Source organism: Psammomys obesus, unplaced genomic scaffold (genome assembly GCF_907164565.1).
Source record: "Psammomys obesus unplaced genomic scaffold, mPsaObe1.curated_primary_1811, whole genome shotgun sequence".
In the NCBI taxonomy this organism is placed as follows: Eukaryota; Metazoa; Chordata; class Mammalia; order Rodentia; family Muridae; genus Psammomys; species Psammomys obesus.
Window position 1 is genome coordinate 2,891,631 of NW_026596101.1, and position 18,606 is coordinate 2,910,236.

General features: G+C 38.8%; 1 protein-coding gene across 1 annotated transcript in view; it reads right to left on the reverse strand.

Annotated features, from left to right (window-relative positions):
* Positions 1 to 2,130: 2,130 nt before the first annotated feature.
* The window catches only part of Grm7 (glutamate metabotropic receptor 7), an 881,798-nt gene continuing 865,322 nt past the window's right edge, over positions 2,131 to 18,606 (reverse strand). Inside the window, exon 10 of the mRNA XM_055628422.1 lies at positions 2,131 to 2,193. The gene's annotated coding sequence lies outside the window, so the exon portion shown is untranslated. The remainder of the gene's footprint in view (positions 2,194 to 18,606) is intronic.

Here is an 18,606-nt window from a genome sequence, read left to right on the forward strand (position 1 = left end):
TATCTATCTATCTATCTATCTATCTATCTATCTATCTATCTATCTATCTATCTCTCTAACCAATCGCTCTTTCTGTGTGTGTGTGTGTGTGTGTGTGTGTGTGTGTGTGTGTGTGTGTGTCAAACTGAGGATTTGACTTCTTTTTTCTTTTTTTTCTGAAACAGAACTCGTATTGGTCACTTATTTGGCTTGATTGCCTTCTAGAATGTAGAGGAATCTTGTGGTCTTCACCTCTTTATTGCTGGGATTACAAGTCCACAACACTGAGTCTGGCTTTTTATTAGATTGATTCTAGGTTTCAAACTTGGATCTTTATTGTGTGGGAATCTCCTTACATCTGAGCCATTTCCTCTGCCACCAGCCTGGATATATTTTGAATACATGTTGGATTTGGGGACCCACTTAGAGTGAAAAGTACCAGTGTCATCCTGTACAAGAAGATCATGGTATGTTCCTGGTAAGTTTGCTGCTGTGAATGACTTTTTGGACGTGTTTGTTTGTTTGTTTAGTTTTTATTTTATTTTTGTACTAGAGACTATAGAGTCCTGAGTTTTGGTCACCATATTTGTATGCAAAAACAATTCCATTGCCTCAGTTACCTGTTCCTATGTCCTATGACCTTTCCATTCAGTTTTGTGGAAATGTTTATCTTGTCAATGAATTTTATGTAAAGTACTGTTTTTGTAAGCAAATGTTTCTTTTTCTTATCTTTTTCTTTATTTTTGATAGAAAATTTGCTGAGTTAGCATCTGAGAATCTTTAAGAATTGAACTTCATTTATAGAGGAAAAGAATGCTTGGGTTTTGTGATTCTCCCTTTTCCAGGAGAGCCTTCAGTGGCTCTAGGTTTTGCTTTATATTTCAGAAACATGTGATTGGAAATGTAGGACTTGAGCTTTCCCTAGTGTTCTGTAGCTCAGGATTTCAATAAAATTTAAGCATGGGCAGTAGAAGACAGCTACAGCACTTACTACAGAAAATAAAAAAGTTAACCAAAGTATTTTATTGATACATTCTTGGACAATACCACAGAACTGGAAGAGAATGGAAAGGGAATTTTTCTTCAGCAAGAGATTTTTTTTCCACTAAATTGACACATAAGCAGCAAGATTAACGAAAGTACTTATTACAAACAGTAAAAAACATACATGCTTCTTTTTAAAGTCCTTATCACATTGGTCAGTCATAGGGGGCATGAACAAAACCTCAAGACATGAAAAATCCATATTCTTTCCTTCAAATAGCTTAATAATCATTAAAATTATTGCAAAATATTCATATACCCTAAGTAAAATAATAAAAGGGAACACAAATACAAATATTAAACATAAATTATTAACATGTACTGTAAAATACATTACTGGCATGCATTCCAAAGATCAAGACCTCTATTCCACTTAGCCAATGCTTTTCTTTCACATCACATCACCTACCATGTACCAAAGATAGGTGGGGTATATCTTCTCAGCACAGTTTTTGGTCTTTAAACATCTTTTGTGTGTGCATGTGTGTTTAAAAAAAAAAAACATGATTTTCCGTGGTACTATAATCATAACCACACAGACATTTACAGATGTGCATGGGGGTTTGTGTTCTCATATGTCTGCCGAGATTTTTTTTCAATTAGTTGTTTTGTTTTTTTTTCCCAAAGATTCCACCATCTGAGAGGAAAAGTTTCTATGAAAACAGGGCATTCAAAAACAAATAGTGAACCGAGGTACAACATTGAGTGGCAAAGTGCAAATGTCCTCACAAACTGTACAGAAAATTTCAAAACCTTGCATCCTGGAAGTACATACGTAGAAAGACAAGTCAGCCCCCAAAATCAGTCCGGAGGCTCTCAGCGGTTCATCCAAAAGAGCCAGGTGAGACTTGAGTCTCAACTCTCCCTTTGCTTAGGGAGTCCAGAATTGCAGCCAAGATGGCAGTGCTGATGCCAATGACTTGTTAAGCCAAGATAAAGTAATGGTGTCTCAGAAAGCAGCTGTTTAGGTAGGATGTGTGGATCCTCTAACGTTGGTCTCCCAGTTGGAGAAGCTCCTCCAGAGATAGGAAGCGGGCAGGACCAAAAGAGTCCTATGCCAGATTGGGTGACAAAATAACTGAGGGTCTTCCTCCTCCATGGTTCCATGGGATGGAACAGGTTAGATAACCAGGTTATTATAACTGACATACTTCTTTTTTGCAGCAGGGCCTGGAGAGAAAGAGAGGGAAAAGTCAATTGTGGCCATGAACCTACCTTCAAAGGTAGAGCTTGGATGACTTTCAGTACCAAGTCAAGATAGAAAGGGACACCTCTGGGGAATACACACAAACTTTGGCATATTGCATTTATCTGTAAGCTTTTTCCCTGATTAAGATTGACCTGCCAGTGATACAGACTCACCTGGATTCATTTCTTTGACATGCCTTCAGTCTCATTCTTATTTGGTCTGTGAGGTCACCAGATTTATCATTGGTTACCAAGCTTTCTTATTAGCCAACCCTAAACTTCAAGAGTGATCTGGTGCTGCAGAGATTTTCACGATGTGGTCATCTTCTGAAATCTTTTTTATAAAGAATCCTTACTAGTGGGTGGGGATGTCCTAGGTCACTGGGATTCACTTCAGTTGGCTAACAGAGTACATGCACCAGCTAGCATTCAAACTATCAAGTCATTTATCTCTTTTTTACAGTCTCGACAGTAATGTGTAAATCATAATCTTCATGATAATTTCCATTTAGGTTAAAAGCACACCTGGAAACTTTTAAATGTCTGAGCAGACACCATCTACATTAGTTTTCCTCAGATGTTGAACAACTTACTTTTCATTCAGAGACCTTTACTAATAAATACAGTAAACACACATACACACACACACACACACACACACACATTGGTTCTCCCAAGGCAGGCACAGGACGACACACTGAGCCAAAAGGCAATTCTTTTTCTTTGCTTATGATGGAAACTCCAAGCTATTATAAAGTACCAAGGTTCTGGCTTTTAGTTCTATATAACACCATGTCTGTGAAGAGTTGGGTTCCTGGCACATTCTGTCATAATCAAGTTGCATCAATTTCTGTTAGGCATAGACTCTTTGTCATGTATAATTGTCAGTGGTTTATTTCTTTTTTCTTCTTAGATTCTTGATAGAGCTGTTCATGGATCACAGCAAAGTAGCAAGAATCCTTTCAGAACTCTTAAGCAGGGACTCATGTGAATTTAGAGGCCTCAGCAGCTGCATTAGTGTACTAAGAGCTTGTAAGTGACTTTGGGATAGTCTGTCTGCTGTATTCTAAGCACATACACAAACATCCCTTTTCAAGATACTCCTCAAAGCCTCAAAAGTTGAATATCATTTTATGGAGAAATTCAGACATACCCACTGAGCATTTCTGATTGGGGGACTCATTTCTCTGTTACAGCATAGTTTATTCAATAGATAAAATTAAAAAAAATAGAATTATATGAAAGCGAGAGTCTCCTGGAAACTCTAATTATGATGCATTGCCATTTAATGAGCACATAAACTTAGTCTCAGAGGATGCCAAGTCCCCCAAGAACAATCTTGTGGCCCTTATAGTGCCTATTGCATTCAGCAACTCTCTTGTTTGGGGCATAAGGAAGAAAAGTAACTTTCTTTACAATTTTCTTTTTTTCTGAGGCTGGGTCTCTTGTATTTCAGGCTGCCCCTAAATGCTGTGTGGCTAAGCATGACCCAAATACATATCAAATACATACCACCACATCTTTTACTGCAAGGCTGAGAATCGGACCCAGAACATGGAGCATGCTAAGAAAGCACTCTAATGCTTAGATACATCCCGAGCCCTCAACAAGGGAAACTTTCTAAAGATGCTTTCAGACTCCAGACCTTATTTACAGTGTCATGGCTAGTCAACCTCAGCTGACACAGACGAGTCATTGTAAGAGTGTGCCTTGTCAAATGCCAAGGAGCTAATTATCCTCCAGACCAAAGGGAAAAGAAACAAACAAAACCCCCAGAAGCCTGAGCTGACCTAAATATCTGAGACACCTCTATTGTGTGATTAATTAAGACTGGATTCTGTGTAAGCAGACTGTCTAGTGGAAAAAGAATAATTAAATTTTCTCAAATAGGTTACTATGTAATACCAGTCAGCAAAGAATTATTACTGAAAGAATGAATAGCTTAGGAAAAATACTCTTCCTGTGCTGTAGTGGACACTGGCTTGGATTAAGTTAAAATAAAAATCTAGCTATGATTTTTAAAAATCAAATATTTAGGGCCATGAGATAATTCATCCAGTAAAGATGCTGGTTAGTAAGCCTCCCCACAATCTGAGTGCAACCCACATGTTTGAAGGAGAAAACTTACTAGGGCAAGTTGTCCTTGACCTGCACGCATGTGCCTTAGGCCCACACATAAATGCACACACAAATGAATAAATATAAACATGTAACGAGGCATTGTGTTACATTCAAGCCCTCAGCTTAGAGTAGCTGAGGACAGAAGAATCGGAAGTTCAAGTTCATTCTCAGTTTCACAGCAAATTTTAGGCCAGCCTAAGCTAGACGAGACCCCGAGTTAACAACAGCAAAACAACAACAACTAAACAATGGAACAAACAAAAATTAGGAAATTATGTTTTGCAGAACATGGAAGCTTCCTGGGGATTATCTTGTTTTCAGAAAACTAGAGACCTAATTTGTATTTCCCAATATAGATGAGAAGGATGTGACCTCAGAGTGACCAACATTCTATAACTATGCCATGTGACATTTGAATCTCTCTTTTCTTCTTTAGGCTATGGTGAAAAGACTCTCTCTCTGGGACTCATAGGCTTAGGTTCTGATTTTGCTCCTTCACTTACATTAGATGATATGAGCTGAACTTTGTGGAGGTTTGTAAAATGAGGACAGTAATTCCGACCCTGTAGGCTGTTGATAGCATGGATGTCAGAACTATCCCAGTCTCTCACTGGGGAATAAAACATACAAATGTATTTTTAGGATACAAACTTCTCTACAAAGGATAAGCCTCAATATATGCTTTCTTTGCGGAATTGCTTTGGAGAGTTGCAGCAAGATTATAATGAAGTTTATGCAGCCTTTAGAATGGCAATTTCTGTCCTTTATCACAGCAAAGTCCAGTGTATTACAGTGTTTATTTTTAAAGCTTCCTGGCCTTATGAGTAAATAAAAGAAGAGCCTTCAGGGCTGACAATTCTATTTGTTTGAATAGCAATGTAGTTTATGGTCCAGGAAAGAGAAATGCCTAGCTCAAAATAGTTTGTCCAGAAAAATCGTTGCTAAAGAGATACACTTTTTTATTTTGAAAAGGCTAGGAATTGTTTCCCTTAGAAGACAGAGTTTGTTTGTTTGTTTGTTTGTTTGTTTGTTTAAGAACAGGAATAGAATGAAAATTTAAAAGTTATTTACATGTTGAATGTGTATGAGTGTTTTGACTGCGTGGATGTATGCATATCACATGAGGTCCTGGTACCTAAAGAAGTCAGAAGAGGGTGTTAGGTCCCCGGAACTGGAGTTATGGATGATTGTGAGACATGAGGTAGGTACTGGGAGCAGAACCTGGGTCCTGTAGAGTGTCTGCTTTTAATCACAGAACAATCTGTCTGGCTCTAGAAAGAACAGGCGTGGAGCACATTGTTCCTATTTAAAAGGTTAGGGCTACCTCTAGCATTTGTTCTCAAAGCCAGATATTTCAAAGAGCTGACGTTTCACTGAGAAAGTATTAAGGATGCTGATTTCTGAGACACATTATTAATATACGTTTTCTTTTTAAGAAAGATTAGACATCCAACTCACTCTTATTTTGTCAAAACTTACTCTCAATTTGGCATTAACTTTAGTGGGCTAATTTTAATATCAAATTAATTTTGATTTTAGTATAATTTTCTTTGCTTTTTTTTTTAAAATTTTTAGTTTTATTTATGCCTTTTGGATCCTGATTTAGTCCCCTCCATTTTCTCACTCCTGGGTTCATCCTTCCTCTCTGTTTGCCCTGGCCCCCTTCTGCCATTCTTCAGAGAAGCTTCCCCTCCCCCCAGAATATCAAATTGCATCAGGAATGAGTGCATCCTCTTTCCCTGTGGCCTGGTGACAAAGGGAAAGTGATCAAAAAGTAGGCAATAGAGTCCATGTCAGAGTCAGCATCCATTCCTCTTACTAGGGGACCCATATGAGGATCCAGCTGCCCATCTGGATTTGTTTTTCAGTTGCACTAATTTATGGGAGGAGGAAAAGCTTGAGCCATGGCATACTTGTAGAGACCATAGGACAGCTAGGGGTAGTTGGTTCTCTCATTGTACCACACAGGACCCAGCGATAGGACTCAGATAATCATGCTTGCCAACAAGCACCTCTACCCCTGAGCTGTGTCACTGCCCACTCTCCATTTTTTCTTCTCACAAAACTTTGATTTATTGTAAGCTAGATTAAAGAAACTATAAATAATGTAAAAAGGCAAAATACAGAGAAGAAAAAGAATGTTATAAAAAAACATATTGAGAAAACTGAATAAGTGAAAACAAAGCAAGACATCCTTTTAGCCTGTTTTTAAGTTTCCTAATTTTTTTTTTAGGAGAGTCTTTGATGTTTTCACATGATGATATATTTTTTTAACTTTTATTAATTACACTTTATTCATTTTATATCCCCCCATAAGCCCCTCCCTCCTCCCCTCCCAGTCCCACCCTCCCCACCTTCTTGCATGCATGCCCCTCCCCAAGTCCACTGATAGGGGAAGTCCTCCTCTCCTTCTTTCTGATTTTAGTCTATCAGTTCTCATCAGAAGTGGCTGCATTGTCAGGGTTCTAGGTTATCTCCACGGATAGCCCTTGGTTGGAGTATGAGTCTCTGGGAAGTTCCCTGTGTTCAAATTTTCTTGTTCTGTTGCTCTCCTTGTGGAGTTCCTGTCCTCTCCAGATCTTACTATTTCCCACTTCTTACATAAAATTCCATTCACTCTGCCCGTCAGTTGGCCATCAGGCTCAGCATCTGCTTTGACAGTCTGCACGGCAGAGGCTTTCAGAGGCCCTCTGTGGCAGGTTCCGTGGTTGTTTCCTGTTTTCTTCTTCTGGCTTTCACACACTGTATATACTCACTCATATAAACATACAACATAGAATAAACCCACTAAAATCTGTACATCTAAACAAACTAAGCAAAAGAGAGGACCCTAACTAAAAACGCTCAATCCCCATCCTGAAAGGCAAAGAGGATGGACATCAGAAGAAAAAGAAAACAGGAAACAACATAGGAACCTGCTACAGAGGGCCTCTGAAAGTTTCCTAATTATATAAGCAACAAAATTTATGTTTTAATAGATAAATACTATGTGTTTTTAGTTTTCTATAAATATGTTTATGCAACGGGTAAACATAAAGTATACATATGGGTTTTTCAAACATTTTACAAAGTAAACAAAAATTGTATAACATCCTTAAATATAACAATAGCATCCTTAAATATAACATACAAAAAGGCCATGACATCCTATCCATAGTAAGGAGATGAACATTAATAACCCCCTTCTCATCCGCACTAGCAATTTCTCCCTTTCTCTCAGCTACCATATCTGCTCCCTGAAATTGGTGTGGATCATGCCACTCACACATGCGTGCAGTTACCAATAGGCTATAGACAATGTTACTTCATGTGTTTTAAAGACACAGGATGGTGCTACTCCATGCAAGTTTAATTAAAACCTTGATGTTCTTAGAGTATATATCTGTGTGGTGGCTATGTTCACCTGTGTGTAAAGTGCCCATGGCAGCCAGAAGAGGGTGCCACATGCCCCTAGAGCTAAAGCTATAGGCAGTTGTGAGGTGTCCTTGCAGAGCTGGGAACTGAACTCAGATCCTCACAAAAGGTATACATGTTCTTAAACACTGAGCTACCTCTTGCCCCTCACAAGCTATTTTTCATATATTTTTTGAGATATATTTGTATTAATTTTGCAATTATATGTGCTAGATAGCAAAATTTCTATAACTTTGCTTACTTTTTTCTATCCATGAAATGTATTTCCTGATTTTAAAAAGTAAACAAGTCATGCAAAAGGTATAAGCCAAGAAAACATATTTATTATCCATTTGACTAAAATTAAAAAAAAATAACTGATAACTTCTAATTTTAATTATGCAAATAAATGACTCAAAGACAATCCAATGTTTAGAAAACAGATTAAAATACAAGAAGATAATTTATGAATGAAAAAATACAAAAAGAAAAAAAAACCCTGCAACATTATAGAAAGATAGGTTCAAACAGATAGCATTTTGTTATAGGATGACGCAAGAAATTGAATTGATATCAAATGTTGGTGGGAAGTAAATAAAGAAGAATTTCTTATCACAGTGGTAGGGCTGTAAATTAACACAATCCTCTGGGAGAGCCATAGCATAACCCTTGAATGAATCCTTCCAGGCTCACCACGGCTCTACATTAAAACTACAGCCCCTTTGCCATCGCTGCCATTGCCAAGTTCAGTCACTCAGTATGACCTGCATCCTGAGAGCAGTGCTACGGCAGTTTCTAAAGAAAAAGAGAAAAAGTCTCATCTGGACAAACAACTCTAGGAGGAGAAACTGCAGGGTTGCACATCAGCCCATCGGTTGCTTTAATTTTCTTTTCCCCAAGCCTCCTATACAAGCCTCAAGTATCTCCTTCCCTCGGCAGGCACCCTTTTTCTGCTGCCTGCTCTGTGCACTTTGACATACACAGACCTTCCTGCTGAGGTCAGAATGATCTCTTTTCTTCTCTTTAAGCTGCCTCAAAAATCTAACACATGGGAAATATCGTAACAATATGTGTGCCAGTGACTGAGAAACTTCCCTTCTAGACACACAGGAGAGTTTCCCACATGCATACATGGGTCTGTGTAGGGCTTTCTAGTGCTTTAACATAGTAGTTAATCTCACACTCAGTAACAAACAGCAAAGCGGACCTAGTACCAGATGGACTGAACTGGACATGACTTGCCTCAAGTAGGAGGCTTAGGCACGTTGAGCTGTTATCTCAACAGGCAGATTTACACATTTTTAGATGAGCCATATATCTTCATTCTATGTAAGAAGTTCATTTTTTACTTAGTCAACCAACAAAAATATATACAAAAAACGTCATGTGTTAGGCTCTAGATTAGGTATTAGCAACATACCACTTTTCAGTATGTGGAAATTCATAATAAAACATCATTTAATGGCACAAAGACATGGAGAAGATGTCTTCAACTGGTAAGTCTCATTCTAGATTTGATGGAAAGCTAATCAGCTTCTTCTATATCATTCAGTAAGAAGCAATCCATTGCATAATGATTTCTCATAAATTCTTTCTAATTGATTAGATTAGCACATTATTCATACCAAAAGATGCAAATCTGAACAGAAATGCAGAACATGATGAGTGAAAGATGAGGCATTCATAGTCATGGCAATCCAATTATGGGAAAAAAAAACAACAAACTGAGACACCATACATCTCCCCAGCTCCCTCTGTAGCTCTTTGCAATAATCTCCCTGGAGAATTGTAAAGTACATGTTGTTAGATTGGTTAACTGTACTTCTCTTTTGAAAATATTTGTGCATTGCCTCTATGTGTATGTGTGTGTCTCTGTGTCTGTGTGTCTCTGTCTGTGTGTGTCTCTGTGTATGTGTGTGAAGAAAAACATGGGAGACAGTCCTCTTCCTACACCAAGGCTCAAACTCAGGTATTGAGTCTCAGCAGCAAGGGCTTTCACTCTCTGAGACATCTTGCTAGCCCTAGCTAGACTTCTTAAGACAAGGAGCTTAGCAAGGTGAGAATATAATCAGCCAGAAAAAAAACACTTTAGCCCCAATCAGCATTAATTCTGATCCAGCTGCAAAAACTCCAAAATCTGGGTGTCTGTCTATCTTTCCAGTTATCCAAGAGGACAAGTACTGAATGTCATTCCTCATAGATGCTAACTATACAAAATAGCCTAGGAATCTTCAGGCTATTGGTTCACTTTTTATTTGTTCTGTATTCATGTAAGGGTTGACCTGTGTCACCAGAAAGCAGTCTTGTTTTTCTGTCTAATGGGATAGGAAAATTGTGTGAGTCACAGACCAGCTTCATGTTAGACAGCAGGTCAGTGAAGCGACTTCTGGCTTTGGTTCACTGTTTTCAGACAGCAATAGAATGAATAATGGGAAAACAAGAGTGAATCAGAAGCATAGAAATCCTTAGGGGGAAAAATGCATCAACTGCTTCCTTCATTTTTCTGTCTTTGTGAGGGGCATGGATGAGAGACAGACCCAGTTCTTAAAATGGTTATGAAATCTGTTTGGAGTCAACATGTGAAGGCTAGTTGATGTCTTTGCTGAGGAAGAACTACCTTAAACCTGGAAGGGCTTTCTACTGAAGGGGATAATCTGAACCCAAAGCAAGAGAAAATGAATGTGGAGGGTGGTCAGCACGTGGTGAATCTGAGCATGGAAGGGAGGGTGGCATCAGATAAATTGCTTCCATGTCTACATGTTTTGCCTTACTAAATCTCAGACACTAGGAATACAAGCATATCAAAATCCCACTGCTTTTGTTGTTGTTCATTTCTGTGCTTTATTTCTTCATAGAAGGATTCCTCAAAAGCCTTCAATGTGGAGTTTCACTCTTTAGCCATACATAAGGGAACCTTGTGCAATGTCCAAATAGAGTGTCACATGAATGACATTCCTCCTTGCAAGGTTATCTTATTATTCTCTTTAATAAGCCATCTGCCAGTCTGCCATGGTGCCATGGTGCCATGGTTCTAGTTTAGTTACAGTGGGCAGTGGTATTGGCATTTCTGGACACTCTCAGGATCCACCTTCTAATTCTTCCAAATAGTTAACACAACTAGAGTTAAAACCCAATTTCTCATGCACGACTCCACTACAGAGCTGATTTTTTTTTTCAAGTTTAGGAATTGTGCAGCGCATGTTGTGGGTCTGTGATCTCCGTGAGCTCTAGAAGGATCTTAGCATGAGTGGCCTAGTATTTTCTTTGGTGTTGCTGTATTCAGTGTATTCCAAGAATACCTTGAATGGTGCTGTTCAGATTTTATTTATAACTTCTACAGAAGATTTTTATTTTTATTTTATTTATTTTCTGTGTATGGGTGTTTTCCTGTATGTGTACACATGCACCACATTCATTCAAGGCAGAATAACATGTCACAACGGAAGCTGTAGGTGCTTGCATGCAGCCCATGTGGGTTCTGGGAACCAAACCTGTCTCTTCTCCTAGATCGGTAAGAGCTCTTAACTGCTGAGCCATATCCCTAACCTCTCATTTGTAAGTTTGAAACCATAACACTCTTTTTTACTCTGAATATTTAAGCAGGGTCACAACAACCTGCTATAACTGAGAAATCAATTTTCAGTCCCACCATGAAAAGGATAAATGGACGTTTTAGTGCTTCCTTAAAGAAACCCAATTTGTACTCGAAGACATAAAGCATCAAGCAGAAGTTTGCAAGGTTCTTAGAAGATGCTTCTGAAGGCAGATAGTCTCTGTCTTTAAATATCATGAAGCTTGGCTAATTTACAACTTGGATACTTTGAGGTATATGTTGGGAAAAGATGCACCAAATTACTATATCAAAGAAATGGCTTTTTTTATTATGCACTTTGTGTGGGTATTGAAAAAGCTTTTGTGCTTTTTTGCAATTCAATATATTGTGGATGCGAATGTTCGGGAATGTGTTATGGAAACGGTGAGATAAACCATCAAAGACTGAGGCTGTGCTCCAAAGCCAGGCTGAAGGCTGATGACACAAATGAAAGAATCATGGTAGCATAGCAGTAGAAGAGTGCTGGTCCTGCTACATGACAATCACTGCTTAACACTGGGTCTTGGCATTTGAGGCAAGGAGATTTGTAGTCTCTTCATTCATTCCTCCACACATTTATCCAGCTTTTACCCAGAGCTTTGTATGATGTAGCAACACAGGTACATCTCAATCCAGGTACAACTTCTGACTTCAGTGCAATTCGGTGATGATTTATTCAGTACCTATTTTGCTTAAGGTGTACTTTCAGGCACAGGACTCAAATTATGGTACACTACAGATATAGATCCAGCTTATATATTCTAAGGAAGATAAATCATTCAAAAAAAAAAAAAACAGAAAGAAAACAAAAACACAACAACAGGTATTGGGTGGAGAAAATTCCCTTTCAAAGTAGTTATATTCTGTAAGAGTGTCACTGTCACTTAGCATACATTAATCCATTTATCTTAGAGGAAAAATAAGTAGCTACAGTACATATATATATGTATATATAATACACAGTATATAGTATATATACTTTCTGTAGATATAATTACCTTTCACAGTAGTTATATTAAGTTAATTAAGTAGCAACAGAATGTATATTATACATGTATAAATAGAAATGCACTATATATATATATATATATATATATATATATATATTTCCCTTTCAAAGTAGTTATGATCTGAAAAGTTGTCACATTACCCATTAATCTTAGAGGAAACCATGATTAAATATACATACATAAACACACACACATATGTATACTGTTGCCTTTCTAACATAAAATTGAGATTCCAACTAGTGACTTGAAAGACCTCCCTAGCCAACTAAAGTACTCCAAATTTATCATTTCACACTCCAAATCTACTTTTGTGGGTAGGCAAATCGGAAAATTGGAACCTCCAGATAGTGAAAATCTGATGCACTGTGTCACATGATAAAGTACACTTCAATAGAAGCAGTTTAAGGAGCTAGAGTACCTTAGCTCCCACCCAAGGTAGGAAGCATTACATTTCAGGGACAAACAGAGGTTTGGGGTTGTCGAGAGAGGCACCAGGGATGCTTGCGTGGGTCACACAGAAACATACGCTGAATAAAATAAAATAAAAAGCCCCAAACTGAAAGTTCAGGATGTTGAGAGAACACTTAATATAACAAATTAAGAATGTAGAATGTAGAAAATTCTAGAAGAGGACAACATGTTTCTTGACTAAAAGAGGGAATCTGTTTTTGAGAAGTAGAAAATCACAATATAGTTGGAAAATTGTGTATTAATTAAGAAATTTTAAAATAAGGGGGTTGGAGAGATAGTTCAGCAGTTAAGATCAGTGTCTGCTCTTCCTGAGATTCTGAATTCAATTTACTGCAACCACATGGTGGCTCACAGCCATCTATACTGGGATAATGTCCTCTTTTTGCATTCGAACGACCTGCAGATAGAGCACACATATATGTAAAATAAATACATATTTTTTTAAAGAAAGAAATGTTGAAATAAAAAGCTGCATGAACAACTCTCTTGAAGACATGTAAGTAATATTTTTAAACCTAAATCTTTAACCTTTGATGGGTGTCAAATCAATTCTCATGTATTCTTTTAACGAGAAACGTTAAATTCTAACGAAAATGGTTGTCTGTAGAAAAACATGTAGTGAAATAGGGTTAAAAAATGTGTAGTTAACAATTGTGTGGGGTGCTGGGAAGATGGCTCAGTGACGAAGAGAAGTTTCTGCTCTTTCAGAGAACTGGGGTTCAATTCCTGGCACTCACATTGTAGCTCAGCACTGATTACCACTTCAGCTCCAAGACATCAAGCCCTCTCTCTTGGCCTTCCTGGGCTCCAGAACACACATGGTACTCATATATTCATGAATGTACATATATGCACACGTTAATAAGAATGAATAAAAATACAAATCACAAAATTTTAAGTTCTCTGTGACAAAAATTGCCTGGGGACATCTGAAATGTGATAAATTATCACGAGCTACAGGAAAACTGGTAGACTTTAAAAACATACTGACTTTATGAAACAACCAACCTCGTAAGTTTAAATATTAAAGGCCTCTACTGAGACAGAAACACTAGCTGAAATGCATGATCATTGATTATATCATGGAGGGTATTTTTACTCCATACTAAATAGCTCCTATGGTCAGTGTTTTTAGTAGCAAAAAACACAGGCTTTTATAGCATGTCTTTGAAATGTACATGGAAGTATTTAGGGACAGTGGTGTGTGTGCTCATGGCTGAGACTTACTTATGCACAGTTCCTGGGGGATGTTAGTCAGCTTTTCAATTTCCATAACAAAGCAGCCAAGGAACACAGCTTACAAGGAGGAAGAGTTTATTTTGGCTCTCCATCTACAGTCAGTAATCTCTGTTAGAGCTGGGGTGGTGGCAAGAGAGAACATGGCTGAAAGCAAGGGTTAGAAGGAAACCACTCACGAAGAGCAGATAGGAGGCACAGAGAGCAGCAGAGTCCTGATAGGCTCTTCTAAGGATATGCTCTCAGTGACTTCACCCAATAGAGCTACAGACTGGAGACCAAGCCTTTAACACCCAGGAGTTTGGAACACTTCGGAGATCTAAACAACAGAAATAATCATAGAAAGATATTGCATGTGGACTAATATTAATGACAAGTAATTCTGTGCAAAGAGTTTACAAAAATTCCTCATTCCTATGTATTTATAGACTTTAAAACTTTTCTTAATAAACATAAAAATGGTTTTTATTTATTTATTTATTTTTTACTATTAATTACACTTTATTCATTTTGTATCCCCCCATAAGCCCCTCCCTCCTCCCCTCTCGATCCCACCCTCCCTCCCCTTCTTCATGCATGCCCCTCCCAAGTCCACTGATAGGGGAGGTCCTCTTCTCCTCCTTCTGATCTTAGTCTATCAGATCTCATCAGGAGTGGCTGCATTGTCATCTTCTGTGGCCTGGTAAGGCTGCTCCCCCCTCAGGGGACGTGATCAAAGAGCAGGCCAATCAGATTATATCAAATCAGGGTAGCTGAATTTCTGTTATTTTATGCTTTTTTTTTTAACTAAACATTTCTATAATGCTATTATATTTTAGTGTTGTAATTAAATTAGCGGGCAGTATTTAATTTTTTCAGTAACTTACTGTATGAGTATTTTGCCAGCATGTATACATCTCTGCCACATGCAGACCTAGTGGGTGGGAGGTCAGAAGAGTGCATTCAATGCCCTGGAACTTGAGCTACACATGTCTGTGTGCTGCCATGTTTGTGCTGGGAATGGAACCTGGTCGTCTATAAAAGCAGCCAGTATTCTTAACCACTGAACCATCTCTCCAGCCTCCAGGATTCTTCTTATTTCTTTTAATTAAGCTATAAATGCAAATGAAGAGGGCCATCTCTCAGAACTGTGTGGCTGTACTTATTTGTCAGGCTTTTTGTAGGGTAGACAGGACCATTGGTTTTGAGAATTTTGGTTTTGTTGATTCATATTAAGTCTTTTTTAATTCTTTATTAATTACACTTTATTCGCTTTGTATCCCCCTGTGGTTCTCTCCCTCCTCCCATCCCAATCCCTCCCTTCCTCCACCCTCTGCATGTATGCTCCTCCTCAAGTCCACTGATAAGGGGGGCCTTCTTTTCCTTCCTTCTGATCCTAGTCAATTAGGTCTCATCAGGAGTGGCTGCATTGTCTTTTTCTGTGGCCTGGTAAGGCTGCTTCCCCCTCAGGGGGAGGTAATTAAAGAGCAGGCCAATTAGTTCATGTCAGAGAGAGTCCCTGTTCCTATTACAGTGGAACCCACTTGGATGCTGAACTGCCATGGGCTACATCTGTGCAAGGGTCTTAGGTTATCTCCATGCATAGTCCTTGGTTGGAATATCAGCCTCAGAAAAGACCCCTTTGCTCAGATTTTTTGGTTCTGTTGCTCTCCTTGTAGAGTTTCTGTCCTTTCCATATCTTACTGTTTCCCACTTCTTTCATAAGATTTCCTGCACTCTGCCCAAAGGTTGCCCATAAGTCTCAGCATCTGCATTGATAGTCTGCAGGGCATAGCCTTTCAGAGGTCCTCTGTGTCAGGCTCCTGACTTGTTCCTTCTTTTCTCCTTCTTTTGATAATGAGGTCTCATGGGGCAACTCTCTTACACTTTTTTTCTGCCATTCTATTTTTGTTACACTAAAGAACTGGGTAAATAAGAAGTAGATAAGGGTGTTATTAATTGCAACATAAATGTTTCTTTGAGAATTTTAACTGAAAAAAAAATATATATATATACAACCCGTAATTAGCTCCTTAGAAGATGTTCTGAAGCATCCATGTTCTAAATGCTTCATGGGAGCCCCAGGAAAGATGTCTGTTACTAAGATAGGCATAGCTTTAAAAGTTAAATTCTGCTGCTCTATGTTTAGCTTTTAAATATTTAGACTTCGTATTAGGCATCAGAGGGTGAAGATCAAGAATGGGGTGGAAACATCTGTCGGAAGTAGCTACTTCCCTAAGTCTTAGTTCTCTCAACGGTCTTGTTCATGTCTGCTGAACATCCTGCTCAGTTCAGGGGTGACTGCTGGCTGTGCATATTTCTTCGCAGGCATCTGGCTTCCTTTAAAATATAACATCTTTGGTGAGCAGTGATGGAGAACAGTAAAAATGTAAATACTCTGTCCCACGCTAGAATAATAATCATGCCTGCTGTTTTCCCTATCTCTTTATTTGTCTTGACTTCTTCATGTGTACAATGTGTATATGTGGGTAATTTGGACTTTATTTATAGAGGAACATAGCTAAGCATGCATAAAAATTAGGAATGAAAGGAAGATGCAGGGCTAGATTTCTCCTAGATTCCACCCAATGTCCACATAGAGTTAATTCTCGTAAAACCGTTGCCATAAAATACACTTTATTCACTTTGTATCCCCCTGTGGTTCTCTCCCTCCTCCCATCCCAAGGGGGGAAGAGGTTGTAAGTGCAAAGCTATTCTGACTATGATTTGTCAGTGTTCTAGAATGTTCTTTTACGTAGAGTGTTCCTGAAGGTGGCTTCTCACCAAACTTCCCTTTTGTTTCCTTTTGCAGTGTTGGGGATGGGATTTGAGGCATTCCAGAGGCTGTTTGGACTCTATTTCTGAGTTCAGACACAGCCTCAGTTTCAAATTGAATGTTACCATCTTGCTTACTTTTTCCCTGGCTGCTCTATAAAGTAGGATTTGCTCACTTCCCATTGCTCTGTATCTTCTTTCCCTTTTTATTTTCCTTTACCTATTTAACATCGACTGGAGGATTCTAAATTAACTTTTATTTCAACGCATGCTTTATATTCTTATTCCCCTCCAGAGTAAAATTTTCTGATGCGTTTTCTTTTAACGGCGTAACTCCATGAGTTTTTAGATTGCTTCACACTCATGACATAGACAGAGAATCGGAAAACAGTGACAGACAGGTCTACAGATGAAATACAATAGATTCTTGCTTTTGGACCAGTAGGAAGAAATTTATGTTAAAGTCCAGTATTCCTTAAAATTTTTGACTGGGCCTTTGTGCTCTGGGCTAAGGTCCTACTTCCTTTCTGAGATGCAGAGAACTGAGGAAACAGTCTATTCCCATCAGCTTCCCTGAGTACGAATGCCCTCCGATGCTCCTAATTACTGTGCTCTTCTTCTAATTACTCACTAAGGCAGGACAGAAACATTGACCATTTATCACAAAAAGAGATCATAAAGAAAAGTAACAACAGAAGGAACTGGAAATAAAATATGGTGTATTCTAATATGTCAGCATTCTGGACATCTGATTTTCGAAATAGAGAAGGCTACCCATGATCTCTGAGTGCAAAGAGCACTTCATACACAGATGGCTGGCTGGAGAATTGAGAATACCAAGGCTTGGTCTTCACAGATAGGAATGTGTCCTCACTCACATCCTTTTCTTATTGGCTGTAAGCTCACACCATGATTCTTACTATGAGCATGCTTGGTTCTATAACTGAGCATCAGCGACCACTCGGCAACATGCCTTCTGCACTCACAATGGATTTCTTGTATTTCCTATACCGGCATTTTCTTTAGTCAGTCTTTTCTTTAAAAAATGCTGTCAGTCATGATCAGTCCTCACTCAGAAAGGCAAACAAGATGTGCATTGAAAGAGGGAGAAAACAGGAAACTGGACAGGAGCCTACCACAGAAGGCCTCTAAAAGACTCTACCCAGCAGTGTATCATAGCAGATGCTGAGGCTCATAACCAAACTTTGGTCAGAGTGCAAGGAATCTTATGAAAGAAGGGGAGATAGAAAGACCTGGAAGGGACAGGACCTCCACAGGGAGAGCAACAGAACCAAAAAAACAAACAAACAAAATGAAACTGGGCCTAGGGGTCTTTTCTGAGACTGATACTTCAAAGAAGGACCATTCATGGAGATAACCCAGAACCCCTGCTCAGATGTAGCCCACGGTAGCTCAGTGTCCAAGTGGGTTCCCTAGTAAGGGAAATAGGGATTGTCTCTGACATGAACTCAGTAGCTGGCTCCTTGATCACCTTCCCCTGAGGGGGAGCAGCCTTAGGAGGCCACAGATGAAGACAATGCAGCCAGTCCTGATGAGACCTGATAGGGTAAGGTCAGATGGAAGAGGAGGAGGACCTCCTCTATCAGTGGGCTTGGAGATGGTCATGGAAGGAGATGAGGGAGGGAAAGTGGGATTAGGAGAGAATGAGAGAGGGGGCTACAGCTAGGACTGAAATTGAATAAACTGTAATTAATAGAAAAAATAAAAATGCTTTCAGTCTTCTTTTCATGTGCATATGATCAGCCCATTGCCTTAGCGCAGTTTAGAATTTCAGATAGGCTGATCAGTACAGCCCTT